Genomic DNA, 10,784 nt, shown 5'->3' with positions numbered 1-10,784 from the left:
CTGGTTTTTGGAATAACAAAGAGATGAAAGAGCAAGTCTCAAGCAGATGTAATACACATTATATACAGTAAATGTGGATGTAAAATGGAGTTGCAGACCAATGAAGTAAGAGCATGTTGGAAAAACAGCCCAGCGTGGGGGTCCTCAGAGTGGGGAGGAAGAAGCCATCAACATCATACTGCTTCTGAGACCACCTGCTCCACCCCTGCCACCACTGTAAACTTCATGCTTCTCCCCAGACAGGACGTGGGACACTGACAAATGGCTCCTTGTAACACCCTCCCACAGCTGAACCCAACAATCTTAGGCCTCAGAAGGGTGGTATAAAGGAAAGCCTTACAGCAGGAAAAGGACTAAGTACTAGGAAGTACATAACAACTTTAAATGTATTATTATGAAGACTTTCTGTAGTAGTATTATTTTCCTCATTTTCTTTTTCTCTGCCCGTCTAAGCAGTGCCTCACCCACCAACACTGCTGCAATGGCTGAGAAAGGATGAGGAGTATTACATTGATGGTAGACGTTTGCTTTCTAAATGACTTCTTTGATGTATGCCTTTTAAAGAGTTGTTTCAGAAAAACTGTGCAAAACCAATCTGTATGTTTTATATGTTGTTATACATTAATGAAACACTGTATTAACTATACATTCCTAAAGAAATCAGATCTAAAATAGGACAGCATATCCATGGACTTGGATGGGCAGGGTGAAAGCAGCTGGAAAGGACCGGTGAGTTGACAGTAGATTGAATAGGTCTTTCAACCACCAGCAATACTTAGTGCCATCCCCCACGATACGTCACTAGTAGCTCAGAGCCAAAACCTGTTTACCTGCCCAGCCTTAGAAACATAAATGTAGATGGTTTGTTCTGTTGGTTTCAGATAATAATTGGGTTGGTATTGAAGCAGAGCTCAGCCAGTTTGTGATATTCCTAAATCGACGACTTTTATTTAAACTGGAACAGTCCGAGATTGTGTTCAGGTCTGCTTCATCTGCAAGAGTATCTTTTCATAATCCAGTACTTCCTGTCTGTTTCCACAGAATTCCTGCAAAACTATTGCTATGTTTAAGTAAATAAACTTGGCAATTCCTGTGGGTTTTTTTAACCCCCAGGAGTAGTCAGCAGTTTTAATAGAGGTTTCATCCTAAAACTGTTTGCGTACATCTAGCCAGAGAAGACTTTCTATGGGTTGTCATAAAACTCATGGAAGCACTGCTGGTCTAACCCTTCTCATTGCTTCTCCCTTTTTCCCTTAAGAGAATGGCTTCTGAACCAATATATATTTAAATTGACAATGAAAGTTACTGGGAGGCTGAAAATTATTTCTTTGTCGTCTTGTGAACAAGAAGTCAATTACTTCTCCAAAGGTTATGAAGAGGTATTGTGGATGTTTTCTTAAGCTTGCACATCAGAGATATGTTTGCTTTCTTCCCAGTCCTTCTAGTGCCCCAAAGAGTGGAGACAATCTGAACAGAAAGGAAGAGGTCATCCGAATTGCCTCTTAGTCAGGAGAGCCACCATTTTCTCACCTGTGAGCCTTTCCTAAGAGAACCAGTTATTTTGACAAGAAGATAAAATTCTGAGAAATTGTCTAATCTGCTTTTAGGTCCAGGGCATTTTGAATCTAGAAATCTGGAGGCTAACTCCTTGCTTTTTATTGTCTTCTGACAGAACACAGGAGAGAGTAAATAGCTAGGGAAGGGTGACTACTTCACTAGCAGTACAACTGAAAAGTTGTTTGTGAAATTACTCTGCAAGAGGTCAAGTGGACTCTTCACTCAAGTAGGCTTTTTGGATCAAACGTCATCTTACCTAGGACTGACCGTTGCAAGTCCAGTAATACCAGTTATGGCTGAGGGACAGTGACTACTAGGATGTAATGCAGTTATGTTTCAGTTAGTAGTAGAATGGATACTATTCTGCATAGTAAAAAGTGAAGAGATGCTGCTTATTTTTCAGGATCTTCCTTGAAAAAGGCATGTGGGCCCAGCATTAAGTGAGGGAAACAGAAATGCATTTGTTTAATGAACTGTTCAATGAGCTAGGGACAATTTCTCTTCCCATGGACTGATACGAGTGTACCGTGAGAGAAGTAGCATATGCTTATATGAGACTATAATATATTGAAAATGTATGTTTTCTAAAAATTAAAAATAATTTTGTGCGGGTAACTAACTTTTGTGTTTGCAAACCGCTGAGTGCTTTATTTTACAACAAAGAAGTCTTTGCATGCACTTAAATGTAATCTAAAGACGAAGAGAAACATAAAACCTTAACACCCAGAGAGATTCTGACAAATTGATCTGAAATAAACCACATTTTTATCATTAAGAATTTCAGAGCTGTTGAAAGCAATGTATAAATAAGTATTTTTCCAGTCATATGAACACAGTTGGTTTTTTTGTTTGTTTTGAAACTAGGGAAATAGATTTTAAACTATTCAGTTCTATAGTTACTGTTGTCTGTTCTTCAGTGCCAGAATTCTGTCTTTTCTGAAGGGGGAATGGGATTTACTTCTGCTTAGCAGTTGGGTTTAACAAAGGGTTACATTTAAAACAAAAAAAATTACAGAGCAGGAAGTTCAGATATTGATCATTAAAATAAAGTCAAATTTGAAGCAAAGTATATGTGAGTAAATGTTACTTTTTAACGTAGGTCAGTCTTTGTCAACATATGTATAACGCATACAGTATGTGAGGTCCTACAAAGCAACACAGACTGTAATGATTTCTGTTTAGCAACCACTGCTAACTAGATCAGTCAGTCTTGAAGTATCTGATTTATATATATGAGATGTTTTTACATTAAACAGTACAAAAGGCTTGATATTAGGAAGCATTTCTTTACCGAGAGGGTGGTCAAACACTGGAACAGGTTTCCTAGAGAGGTGGCCGATGCCCCAAGCCTGTCAGTGTTTAAGAGGCATTTGGACAATGCCCTTAATAACATGCTTTAACTTTTGGTCAGCCCTGAAGTGGTCAGGCAGTTGGACTAGGTGATCGTTGTAGGTCCCTTCCAACTGAAATATTCTATTCTATTCTAAAACAATTTTTGAAGCAAAGCACTGGGCAGAAATTGTTATTTTGACAAATCTTTATGGAGTTCATGAAACTGTGTGAACAAAGTGATTCTGCAAGGCATAGCTAATATGTTTTATTTTTTTTTTTTTCCCCCCCCCCCCCCCCCCCGGGGAAATTGCTGTCATTATACAGAAAAATAAATCTTTATCCCAGCATTTCTAATCTGTCTTGTGCTTTCCAGTTTAGACTAACTAGGTGTCATTGCCATGGCTCCTATTTGTTTGTTTCCCTTACTCATCTATGTTATTGTAACCATTTTGGAAGGTCCACTCCAGAATGGGCAGGTACAGAATGAATTCCTTCAGGATCTGTGATGGTAGAATAATGCTTTCTGCACAGATGTTCCTAGACTTCTTTGGTATAGGTATTTGATGTGCATGTTTCTCCAGGTAAAAGCATATGTCTCCTTTTTTTTTCTTCCTCATTAATGATAGCAATTCCTTCTCTTTTCTTTTTGCATTCTTTATCTGAAAGGCTTAATAGGCATAGAAAAAATATACTCACCATGTTCAGTCAAAATAGAAAAATATCTTGATACTTTGATTAGGAGGAAGAAACAGAAGTTTCAGATATTTCTGGTTTCTGAGTTTGTAAGCTTTCCTGGGACTGTTTTCTGAGACAAAATAGTGTACTACCAAAGAGAATGCTTTTCTCAGGAAAAAGGGAAAGAAATACATCCTGTATCGCTCAGCCTGCGCAGAAAGTGCCATTGACTATTAAGGGGATAAAGACTACCTAAAGTTCCAGAAATACATGCAGTCTTCTTTCTCCTTTTGCTTTTAGCATTTCTTTTGTTTGTAGATTGTCCTGTGCTTATGTGCCATGCAGTTTTCATATATTTAAAGGAACACTTTGATTGTTTTTCCCCTAAAATGAAAATGCACAAATTAAATTGAGCAGCCTCTTGAGCTGTTAAGTGATTTAGTGGACAAATCAGACTTTTTTTTGTTTTTCTGTTGGCACTAGTTCCTTCCGAAACTGGCTGCATTGCTTGAACAGCTTGTTAAGTTCTTATGTTGCTATTTTTGTTGGTTATTAATGATTTGGAAGATCAGGCATGTCTGCAAACTTTGCTGAAGACATTGTTTATTTATGGTGAAATACGTGAAGGGTGGAATTGGGGGTATTACAAGCTGTATTAGTTCAAAACTGTGAAGGAATGACACTTACTGACCTGAATTACAATGTTAAACTTTGGTATCTCAACCCTTACAATCCTGTCAGGGATACTGTTTATGTAGAAATGTTCTTAATTCAAGAAGTCCCTGAGCAGCTAACGGTTGGTGACCAGGAACATTCTCAGGAAGTATTACAGATTCTTACCTTGTTCTTATGCTGTTCCCGTGGTGGCTACGGGATAGGCGTATCAGGATAGGCTGAGCTTTACAGTGCCTGGTATGGGCAGTCTTCATGTTCTTATGTGTATGGGAAAATAGAGGGAGAAAACTTAAAAGGGAACAAAATAATAGTAGGAAATATTTAAAAAGCTCAAAGCACCTTAGCTTAGTATAAGAGTCATTAAAATGGTTTAATCTTAATCTGCAGTCACAAACACTAACATACCAATTATAAGGTCATTGCATAGTATTTATGCAGAGGAATTAAAATTGCTTGGAATCCTAATGGTGAGCATGGGAGGCCTATCCCAAAACCTAAAGTACTATTTGTTTCATATAGCCCTAATTCTAGGTTTTTATAGCAATTCATTTTGGGATAATAAAACCAATTCCAGTTACCATGAATTAATGGCATATCTAGCTATGTATAATTAGAGAGGAATAGGAGGCAATTTTCATTTTGGATTGGCAATTCTGATATTGCAGAACTTACTGTACTGTCTTTTAAAGCAGTTTGTAGTGGTCATTGTCAAATACAGACTTGGAATTGCTGATTTTCCTGGGTTTGTTAATATTTCAATTTATATTCGCACATTTTTGGTTAAGATGGAATACAGTCTCTCTGAGTATAATTAAATGCATATATAAAAATCCCACTTCTGAACGGATTAGAGAAGTTCTGAAGAAGTAGCATGTGCAGACTTCAGGTTCATTCATAAATACTAATTTTAATCCTAGTGCCTACGTTGGCTGAAGTAAATAAAACCGATGCGCCCAACATTCTTTTAAAGCTGTTCTTACTGCTTGTTCTGAAATGTGGACTTGGCAGTACCTAAATTGGGAATACAGTATCTTTTCCTTGTTGAAGTCTGAATGGACCGCTTAGAACACCCGTATTGAACAACATACTAGTTAATACACTTTCCAGCACTGTTCAGTAGCACAAAAATAATGGGATTTAGATCTGAATGAGAGCAATAAGTGATGACCTTTGAAGAGGCTGTACTAATTATTAAAAATAATAAGCTGTAAGGGATGTAAACTGGTTATTTAATCCTTCCTCTTGCTCCAGGGTAGGATCAAAGAACTTATTAGGACTTGTAGCTACCTAACATATTCTTAAAGACCTTCAGTGGTGGAGATTTCACACCATGTGTGGCCACCTTTAACAATGAAAGATGGTAAAACAATGAAATAAAGTTCAACTTCTGCACCTGCAGTGCAGAAGATTCAAGTGAGGGTTAAACCTGTTCCTATGTGCTCTGTCTACATGGAGATCAACTTCGATTTGCAGCAGTGTTTTCCTCATAGATGTATAGATATATTCTATAGAATTCTGATTATTTCTGCTTCCGCTGCACTCTGGTGGCTCCATGTCTGTCTTAGATTGCAAGAAATCGGAGTGCCCAAAACATTATTGCTTGAATTGAGTGTTTACCAGTATTATGAAGACCAGACAATTACTCTAAAGTGGCATTTTTGGTTTTTTTTTTTTTGTTTCTGTATTCCAGTATGCCTTTTTCACAAAGGCACAAGATTCCTGAGTTGCATTCAATCTGTGGTCTACTGTCATGTCTAGAACCATTTTTGACATAACTGCTGTATATCCAGCTATATGCAGCTATGCTGCATTTTTGCTGCTTGAAGTTTAATACCCAACTTAAACTACCTGCCTAAGTTTAATAGCTCTTTCTTGTCCCTGTTCAATGGCATCCTGTTTTCAGACCATTTTTCTAGTTTGCCAAGATAATTTAATTTTTTTTTGATCTTATTTTAAATTTTTATTTTTGAATGATGAAATGTTGGTAACTATTCCGAGAACGGTTTTCTGGTCAGTCCTGATTCTCTAGACCTATTGTTAATTTGAGTCTCCTCATCTATGTATGATTCTCAGTTGGCTGAAGTGTGGCTACGATATTGGGACTGCATTGCATATCAAAGAAATTAGTTCTTACTACTTATTCCTAGGTATTTTGTAGATATTTAGAAAATTCCTAATTTTGGTGTGTGTCCTGTGTATGTTTTAGTTCTCTTTAGCTTACTCATCCATGACAGATTCTTACAGATATTTCCTGATGGCTCTGAATTCTCATAGCCATTCTTTTAAGTAAAGTCTAAAGTTTTTGGGTTCAACTAGCAAGTTAATCTCTGGTAGACGTTTGTGATTTAAAGGTATTTCTGTTCCTGATGTCCATTATGTATATTTAATGTGCTTGTCATGTGTTGCTTTTCACTTCATGGTATTGGAGTATATGAGCCACAGTTTGCTCAAATCCAAAATGTAGAATAAAACGAAATGTAAGACGGCTCAAGTGTTAGTGCTGACTGACTTTGAGTAAATCTTACATATTAGGAGGGCAGGAAACTAAGCTGTCTCTTGATCAAAATTGTTAAAAACATATATGCATTGATATCTGATTTGTATCTTTCACCATTTTTTATAAATAAGATTATTTTTATCTTTTTTTTAACAGAAATCTTTTGGACAGAGATACATTTTCTAAATCTGATCCGAGTAAGTATATAACATTTTATTGTTTCTTGTCATCATATATTCCAAAAGTGTAAACCCTGGATTAAAAATTAGGTGGGTGGTTTTCTTCATTGTCAGTTAGGTTTACATTGTCTTTGTGACAATTATTTAAAGTAATTAAGTTACACTTACAGTTTCTGTTATATGAACTGAAATTTTAAAGACTCTGAATTTGATATTGCTTTCCTGAGCTACATGGTCCCTTATTTAGCAGTCAGCCTACATTTTCCTAAAAGTAATAAATGCAGAAAAGGTTTGGTTGGGTTTTTTTTAAGTGTCTGTTTTCCTAGATATCTTTCAAAGCAAGTAACCAAACTTCTAAATAAACTGGAAGCACTTGTTGCTGCTAGTACCTAGTGTCCACTAATCTTAGAGTCAAATGCTGAAAAATAAAATTAAGTTAATTAGTCTCTGGGAAACACGACCTTTCCTGATCAAAAATTATATGATGGTTTATGAATTCATGTTTTCAGATATGTAAGATAGTGACACCCACTTTCCCCATAAGTTTTATTAAGTATGACTGGATCCCAAAAAACTCTCATGCCTATGAATTTATGTATCATGGGACTTTTGATTTAAAATCCATGACTATCTTCCTGTATCGGACACTTTATAGAACTTTTATCAAGGAACTGAGACCACAAAAGATTTCCTTTTTTTCTGATAGTGTTTAATCAAAGTACTTCTGTAGTGTTAATTGACTAGTCCTTAGATTATGGTGTCTTGGGGTCATGTTGTCTTCCCCACAACTCTCCATATCTTTCTATCTGTAAGTTAATTTTCTTTTTTCTTTTTTTAAGCCTGGGCTTTTCTTCCATAGAATACCACGTATTGTGCTTACTGACATTGGAAATAACCTGAGACATATATACTTCTATCAAGTGTCTGGACATGTACCATGTCTTGGTGGGATATACTTGAATACTGAGTCATGTGACAGTATGAAACATTTGAGTACTTTTGTGAGAGTACATTTGTCTGTTCCTAACCAAAAGTTTCTTGAGAGACATTCCACAATAGACTTTTGATGGGAAAAGCTTCTGCTTCCTGGGGAAAAGCTGCATGAAGTTAGGAGTACCTTTGACATTCCTAACCTATAAAACATTTTTTTTTAAAAAGGAGACATAGGCAATACCATGCCTCTGGTGTAGGGAGATCATGCAAAAGCAGAACTGAGTGTCTTGCATATTACTAACTGTTTTTTAGTTGGCTAATAAAAACTTAGTTGTCTAGGTTAAGCAATTTTGAAGAGTGGTCAGTGAGCTATTGCCCCTGATAGACTGAATTCAGAGATTTCTTTATTGAATCAAGGCACCTTTCAACAAAAGTGATGAGGTGTCTAGTTTTTAAGCTCTATTATTATTAGGGACAAGTGCTTCAAGTTTTTGTCAGATAGGGAACTGTATTAGGCATAAATTGCAGGGTTTGAGTAGCCGGGGACTGCAATGTGACCTGTGTAGGAGGAGGGCATGACCGTCCCTGTGGCTGTCACAGCTGGTTCCAGTCAGTTCTGAAAGCTGTGTGAGTAACCATTGCCTGTCAGAACTTTGTCAGCCAGGGGAGCACACAGTGCCCCTGCCCAAACATATTTTAGAAAAAAAGTGGCAGCAGCTACTGTCGGAGCCACACTTCTGAAGATATGCTGCTGGAGATGCATTCTTGAAAGGAGACACTCCATGCAAAAGGCAGTACACCTCTGAAGGGTCTGTGGCCTGTGGGCAGCCCAAGCCGGGGCAGGTGGGCAAACCCAAGCAATCGGGGCTGGTGGGTGACCCATGCTGGGGAAGGGACACAAGGAAACAGAGCGTCAGGAAAACCTAAAGAAATCTTAATATCTATCTTTAAAATATTTCTGAGAAGTAAACTGGTGGTATTTTTTATGGATTCAGAGTATATGAAAATATTTTTTAAAGTGTCATAACCTTGCCTATCAATTCAAAACATGCTGCTTTCTTCCTTCTGGTAAATAGCTTATTTAAAGCACTCAAATTGGTGGTGTGCTTTAGAGATCTGGTCTCAAGTTGTGAGTACCCAGTTACGCTGCCAATCAGGCCTATCTGTCACAGGTTAGCAGTACAAAAACATGGAATACAGTAATACTGTCCTTGGTAAAGAGGGAAGGGGGAAACTGTTGGCTCTGGAAGTGCTCATACTGTATTTGCACTCAAGAAATTACTTGGCAAAGCAGCTTTGATTGTGGGTACTCTCCAAATAGTGTACATTTAGTTTTAGTATTCTGCAGGTTTTTTTATTAGCCAATTTAGTTTGTTTGCTCCTAGTGTCCTTTAGTCGAGCACAGAGATATGGCCCTACTGTAAAAGTGAAAGGGGTAAAGGTGTAGTATAAAAAAGTGCTATTCTTTTCTGTAGTTGGAAGTATGGCAGGATAAGTTTCCTCAGTGTCTGTCTGCTTGGACAAAGGCCATTCTTAGCCTGGCCTGTATACAGTAACTTTATCCTGTTAGCTAAAAAAGGTGTCAAACCCAGCATCATACCACTTTCACAAGATCCGCTTTTAGACCCACTGAATTTGCAACCATTAGATCTCATACAAGATAGAACCATGTAGAGTCACTCTGTATGTCGAGGTCTCATTGGATTTGACTAGGCCAATCCCAATATGCTTTTCAAACTCCAATGCAGTTATCTAGGGATCATACTGATAGTGAAAATCCGATTTTATCCTCTTGGTCTTTTTCTCAGAGAGGGACACATGTGAATATAGTTGACTCCCATGTCAACATAAACAGCCTTCTCCTGAAATTAAAAAGGATTTCTCCTGTTCTCTTGGGAGGTTTGCTTAGCCTTTTTTGATACTGTAATTGCTACTCAGTATTTATTCCAATTCCGACCACTTCCCTGCAATCTAGAATATTCATGCCAAGAGGAAGCTGGCACTTTGCCTCCCTAGAGGCAAGTTACAGAAATAATGTAGAGATATTAGATATAGATGGGACAGACTTGGATAGCCCTTGTTCATGAAGTATTTTAAACAATACTGAAGTCTTTTACTGACAGTGCTTTCTCTTCAGTGGAGTCAAAGCAAGTCATATATATTGATTTACTATAGCATTTGGACCATTCTGGTCTTCCAGTTTGGAGACTCTTTTTTCTAGGAATATTTTTGAGAAAACCCTTTTTTTTTTAAATTTTCTTGGAGAGAATGAGCTAAAGCAGTGCTTCCCTGATGAGGCAGGGATAAGACCTGCAAAGGAGGTACAAACTAATGAATTTGGCATGTTTCTATGTCTAATGACAGTTAGGCAGAGTAATTTTTTTCCCATGCACTGGCTAGCCAAACTGAGCCACTGTGCAGCTGTGGTGGCAGCACGATGGTCAGGATGGAGTATCCTCTTGTGGAGCCCTGTGACTCCTGAGTATGATAATAGAGTCTGATATGAAAAACTGGACAGGGAAAAACTCTTCGCCTGGACGATCTCCCCGTGGAAGATAGTAACAACGAGAAGAATCTCATGACAGTTTGGACAAAGGGACCTTCAGGAAGCTTTGCCTAGAAGGCATAGAAGCTGGTCAGTGAAGAGTAATGGGGAGCCCCTGCTAGAACTGGGTGCAGGATCATGGAAAGATTCAGGTAGCATGGGGAAAAGGCCGACTTTATTGTGGCTAAGACTTCCTTGAAAGGGAATAGGTATGTTGTTATGTTTGGGAAAACTGAGGTGGGCACTTTGGATGTAACAGTAGTTGCCAGGCTAAAGGATAAGCATGTATGCATTGAATGGGAAAGGACCAGAGTAGGGTAAGGGAGGCTGTCATGGTTTAACATCAGCCAGCAACTGAGCACCACACAGCCGCTCGTTCACTCTATCCCCC

At 38.0% G+C, this 10,784-nt stretch overlaps 1 protein-coding gene across 1 annotated transcript in view; it reads left to right on the top strand.

Annotated features, from left to right (window-relative positions):
* The first annotated feature begins 6,895 nt into the window (after window positions 1–6,895).
* The window catches only part of CPNE8 (copine 8), a 107,506-nt gene continuing 103,617 nt past the window's right edge, over window positions 6,896–10,784 (top strand). The window contains exon 1 of the mRNA XM_019474582.1: window positions 6,896–6,933. The gene's annotated coding sequence lies outside the window, so the exon portion shown is untranslated. The remainder of the gene's footprint in view (window positions 6,934–10,784) is intronic.

This window comes from Aptenodytes forsteri, unplaced genomic scaffold, assembly GCF_000699145.1.
Source record: "Aptenodytes forsteri isolate BGI_AS27 unplaced genomic scaffold, ASM69914v1 Scaffold137, whole genome shotgun sequence".
In the NCBI taxonomy this organism is placed as follows: Eukaryota; Metazoa; Chordata; class Aves; order Sphenisciformes; family Spheniscidae; genus Aptenodytes; species Aptenodytes forsteri.
This window is presented reverse-complemented; position numbering and strand designations above follow the sequence as displayed.